General features: G+C 39.3%; 1 protein-coding gene across 2 annotated transcripts in view; it reads left to right on the top strand.

The window, feature by feature from the left end:
• The first annotated feature begins 5,600 nt into the window (after nucleotides 1-5,600).
• The window catches only part of LOC129257375 (synphilin-1-like), a 31,333-nt gene continuing 30,933 nt past the window's right edge, over nucleotides 5,601-6,000 (top strand). Inside the window, exon 1 of one of the 2 annotated variants that reach the window (XM_054895685.2) lies at nucleotides 5,601-5,708. The gene's annotated coding sequence lies outside the window, so the exon portion shown is untranslated. The remainder of the gene's footprint in view (nucleotides 5,709-6,000) is intronic. The other variant, XM_054895684.2, reaches the window with a different exon arrangement.

Raw genomic sequence — 6,000 nt, 5'->3', positions numbered from 1 at the left:
CCGCGTTGATCTACGAAGTGGTGTTGGTTCGACATCAACTCTTGGTTCATTAAATGATGAAGAAATTAATATAGATGGATACAAAGTAATACGCAATGATAGATTATCAGGCTCTGGGGGTGGTGTATGTTTTTATGTCAGAAATGATATTGCATTCAATATCATAGATGTTTTAAGTACAGGTGATTCTGAATCACTGTGGATTAATTTGCTTCTAACAAGTTTAAAACCAATTATTGCTGGCGTCATTTATAGGCCTCCAAAAAGCAATCAATTTATTGAGAAGATGTCAAGTATTCTCGATACATTAAAGAAAGATGATGGAATTATACTTTTAGGTGATATGAATGTTTGTCTTTTTCAGAAATCTCCACTGGCAAAAAAATATACTGACCTATTGAGTCTTCATGGATTTAGCCAACTGATCAAAGATGCAACCCGTGTCACACACACATGTTCTTCTTTATTGGACCATGTTATTTGTAATAACGAACAAAAAATAAGTCAAAGTGGTGTTATTGATCTTGGTATAAGTGACCATTCTTTTACTTTCTGTCCACGAAAGAAAATTATGCTGGCTATAGGTGTTCACAGAACCACTGATATTAGATCGTTGAAAAAATATAGCGAAGAATCTTTCAATCTTAGACTGTCTGCCGTTGATTGGTCAGAATTAACCCAATGCACTGACGTAAATAAGGCTTGGTCAGTTTTTCAAAATACTTTTATTTCAACGTTGAGTATTATGGCGCCTCAAAAACGGATTAGAATTAAACAGAGATCAGAAAACTGGATGACTAAAGATATTATTTCTCTTATTCGAGAAAGAAATGTGGCATATAAAAAAATGAAGAAAAATCTAAGCGATGAGGACTATGACACGCTTTCCAAAAGATACAAAAAAATAAGAAATATGGTTCAAAGAGAGGTGAAAAAGGCCAAATTAGAATACCTACAAAATAAAATAGAAGAAAATAAAAATGATTCTAAAAGACTTTGGCAGAATCTAAAAAGTTTGGGATTAAAAAAGAAAAATGGAAAGGACCAAGAATCAGTCGTTTCAATTGACGGAGAATTATGTCATGATAAGATAACTATTTCCAATTAATTCAATTCCTATTTTACAAATGTCGCAGCTACGTTGATAGATAAACTTCCATATTGCAAAGACAATTTCAGTGCAGACAGTGAGAACATTCGTGAATTTTATGAAAAAAAAGGTATAAGCCAAGATAAATTTGAAATATTACCTGTTAGTGATCAATTCATTTTTAATGAGTTGCGTAAATTAAATGTATCAAAAAGCACTGGGTTAGATTTGATCCCTGCTAAATTTATAAAAGAAGGAGCAAAGAGTTTGTACAAACCATTAAATGTTTTGATAAATCTATCTATCTTTACTAGCACTTTCCCAGAGGATATGAAAATTGCAAAAGTAACTCCTATTCATAAGAAGAAAGATAAAACTGCTGTTGAAAACTATAGACCTATCAGTGTTTTAAGCATAGTATCCAAAATTCTAGAAAAGGCGGTATGTGTTCAGATCGAAAAATATTTTAAAGAAAATGATATGATTTACGAATATCAGTCTGGTTTTCGACATGACTATTCGACTGAGACATGCCTCATCACTTGACTGATTATCTGAGAACTAATATTTCTAAGGGACAATTTGTTGGGATGGTACTCCTAGATCTTCAAAAAGCATTTGATACAGTTAATCATGGCATCTTATTGAAAAAATTACAAATAATGGGTTTTAACCAGGCTACTGTAGCATGGTTCAAATCCTACTTGTCGAGTCGACATCAAGTAGTGGCTATTCGCGATATTCGTTCCAAAATTATGCCTATAACGTGTGGAGTTCCACAGGGAAGTATTTTAGGCCCAATTCTATTTTCAACTTATATCAATGACATGTCTATTTGTATAAAAGCTGACTGTAAATTATTATTGTATGCAGATGATAGCGTACTACTTTGTTCAAATTCCAACCCAAAATTTGTTGAGGAAACACTTAGCGAACAGCTGTCTACATGTGTCGATTGGATGACTGATAATAGATTATCGTTACACTCCCTAAATTGACAGTTGGTACATAATGCGATGCAGGACTGGCACTAGTTTCAGACGTTGGATGATTGCCAACTGTACTCTTCTTCGGACACTCTCTACCCATGTGACCAGTCTGATGACAGTTAAAACAGACCACTTCTTCTGTACAGTCTTTCGTTGTGTGTCCTTCTCCAAGACAGTTGTGACGCCTGGGTTTCTTCTTCTTGATCTTCCTAGGAGTTTGAGCATACTGAGTAAGAGCCTGAACACTCTTGGCAATCTGAGCTACTTCTCTCCTTAGATCTGCCAATTCAGCTTTGACATCCGACTGTTCCTGTTCTTTCTCTTGCTTGGGAAAACTAGAACACATGTCAGCACGCTCAGCATATACTTCATGGACTCCTGGTGAACTTCTTGGTTCTTGACCAGAGAAATTTTCAAGTACTTTAGACCTCATCTCAAGAAAGATCTTACTCTTTGAAGACATTTCAATTCGTCTTAACTCTCGTTGTACCCACTTCTCTTTTGCTCCACAAACGAAACGTTCCTTCAGCGAGCTATCTTTGAGCCTTTTCAAAGCATTCTTATCTTTTGTACTAGAAGCAGCTTTCTCCATGCGATCGTACAACCGCATGAAGGCCCGGCTGTAGTCGGCCAAACTCTCGCCTTCTTGCTGTCGTCTATTGCAGAAGGATTGACTCTCACGCTGCAAATAGTGACTGTAAAACGTTGATAATTTGATCACTATCCTTTCGCACATCCTCATCTCGGCATAGAACCTCTTCTTTGGTAACTCTAGCCAAATGATCGACAAGCGACTGTGCTTTTGCCTCTCCAGACAACTGATAGTGGGTAGTATAACTGCAAAACTCTTCAAGCCACTCTTCCAGAGATAAGTCTCCAGCGACTTTAGGTGGACCCTAAAATTTAGACAACTTCACTGGTGGGGGAGCACGTTGAATATTCAAGCCTTGCAGTGCCTGGGTAAGGGCTGACATCATTTCCTCTACAGACTGTGACTGTGACATCGTTACAAGGGCTATATTAATTCTACAAAGGGGACGGAAGGTCTATGCACACGTATAAAGACGGTGTAAATCAATGAACAACAATAAAAAATTAACTCTACTCCTAGTTATTCAAGATTTACTATACCACCTTTAACTCATTACCAAATGTTCTTGTGTTGACCATTCACTCTCCAAAGTAAGAACGTTAAAGTCTCTGGGATGTGTAGAACTTCACTGCTAGTTGGTCGCTGACCTCTGGACGATAGACCTCAATCGTTGACTTTGGGGTTGATCGCTGACATTGGAACACAGCCATGATCTGATGATCCCATCCTCGTCGCCATTTTGTCAGGGGGTGGGTTGGATTGGCCAATTAAGGGAACAGATTAACTTTACAGATGCTGCGGAACACCAGATCTGAGCTTCTTTGACTTTATTGAGGTTATACCAAAACCAACAAAACGAAAGGAAAAACAACCCCAAAGTCAGAGGCTTACAGGTGGTTACACACATCACCCAGGATACCACAATGGGGTAGCAGCTTCTACATATTCAAAATCTCAGACTCGATGAGGATCAAATGAGTCGGACCAGATCAGCCCTTTCCCTAGCCTCTTGTCGAGGCCCTAGCGAAGCGAGGGATTTCCTAATCTAATTCGCGAAGCGAATTAGGATATTCATGAGGAACGTCTTCCTAATGAATATACATGAGTCATGATATTACCGGTCACCTAGTAAACCAATGAAAAGTCAAAGCTGTTTCGTCCGGGGTTCGGAATACTATAGTAGTCCACTATTCTGCAGGGGATTACTGGCCGTAACAGACCCATCACCGCCCCGAAACTTCCAGGGAGATACTGGTCAGCCGCTGGTCAGACTCGAGTCAAGGGGAAGCAACTCTTCTCCAGCATTCCCTCACTGCACAGCGGAGATCGATAATCGACGCATAGTGGAATCGCATGAAATATTACATTTTTTCCATATCCTGTGGGTAGATTTACAAAAACATCTCGTCCTTTCGGTGCAGATTTAATTTAATCGACTTGCAAATCCTTAAATCGGTCAATATTCAGCATTTTAGAGGCATATTCAATGCTCTTTGATATTTCGTCGTCACTCTTCGCCAAGAATCCACGGGTCGCCATTCAAGATGAGCTCATGAATATTCAATATGACGTCATAGCAGCCCGCGCTCTCATTGGATGATTTTCACCGACCAGTTTTTGGTCGGAATATTGGTAAAAACAATTATAAACAAAAGAAAGTCGGTGAAATTCGGGTCAGATGTCAAGAGGCCTACGGTAGTCTCGCGCCGCTCTGCTTCGCTCTCCCTCTCGCTTAGCCATGTTCGCTCGGAAAGCAGCCGACAGGGCCTCGACAAGAGGCTACCCTTTCCCAGGCCTGCTTCGATTGCCGACCTGCACCAGAACCGGGACGTGCAATCATCTACCTAACGTAACATGCCAACAAGCAGTGGAGTCGCGGAACCACCGAGAAAATATCATTCCGCTAAGGATTTGTTAATCTTTGAAACAGCCAATATGACAAATATATATAAGTATATATTTTATATATAATTGTTTCACTCAATATTACGAGAAATAAAATCCTTAAAATCCGTAAATTACATAACAAGGATTAGAAATTAACTAGAATTATATTTTTCGAGCGTACATACATCGATCATCCTAACCCTATCAAAGTGATCCGGCCAATCAAGAGAATTCCAAAAACCTGTACGAAAATAATATGCAAATTAGGCACATTCTTCTCGTGTAACCTAATGAAATTCCACTTTCCGACAATAATAAAAACTTTACCATTTAGAATCGAATTTAGAAATGTAATAGGAACAGAGTTTGTGGCGTACATGGAAACCTAAGCGGGAGGGGCAATTTTTTTTTCCCTGACAACAAAAAAGGTAAAATGTTACCACCATTTGATTTTCTGACAAGCCCCCCCCCCCCCTAAAAAAAAAAAAAAAAAAACTCTGACATTCTTGTCAGGAAGGTGGAACCCTGGCCACCCCTCAGCTTCGCTGTGGATGGAGTTTTTGGAAACATACATTATAGCTTTCAGTGCTTCTATACACTCGGACCCCGGGACTCGGACTCTACTCAGTGTTTCGAATTACAGTGATTTCAATCTAAAAAGATTCAATACAGTGGCGGATCCATGGGGAGGGCACATTCGACCCTTCTCCCCCCCCCCCTTTGAGAGTCATATATTTTTAATTGGAATATGTCATTCACATACAAATGAGGCCTTTTTTTTCCCTTTTTGGGGGGGCTTGTCAAATTTTCCTCAGGAAAATGTGCCCCCGCCCCTTTTGGGAAAATCCTGGATCAGCCCCTGATTCGATATTATGTCCCCGAAGATGACTTTTGGGGGTTTTAAATGACATTTCATTTGAATTAACAAGTTTATATAATTTACATTATTACAACGAAGTACATGTATTACAAATGACACCAAATAACGACACTTTCAATATCTGTCAAAGTATCGCTCTGCTGCCCTCTTTTGTTCTTTTTCGAGTACGGTATTCTTAAGCTAAGATGAAACCTCCGATCTCCATATGATTGATCCGAAAGTCGGCGTCTGATGGAAACTAACTTAAACTGTGCCAATCGCCTAAATTAGGTAAAGACAGCTATTATCAAATTGTTATAAAGTAACTTGCTAATGAATCATCAAGCATTATTGCGGCTGTTATGTACTTATGAAAGAATTTCGTGTTGAATTCATAGCATATTATTTTACCTCTGATTTTTCGGTAGTGCCCGGAGTAGATCTCGAGTCTAGCGACCAGTGATGAATTACCGGTACCGGTACCGTACCGATACGAGTTGTTTACTGGCTCCGTACGGAAACATTGCCCGGTAGCCCGGTAGAGTGTTTGGTGATCCCTGCGCTATGCATATGAGGAAGCCAG

The sequence above is a fragment of the Lytechinus pictus genome, chromosome 3 (genome assembly GCF_037042905.1).
Source record: "Lytechinus pictus isolate F3 Inbred chromosome 3, Lp3.0, whole genome shotgun sequence".
NCBI classification, from domain to species: Eukaryota; Metazoa; Echinodermata; class Echinoidea; order Temnopleuroida; family Toxopneustidae; genus Lytechinus; species Lytechinus pictus.
Note: the sequence above shows the minus strand (reverse complement) of the source record. Positions and strands in the feature narration are given on the sequence as shown.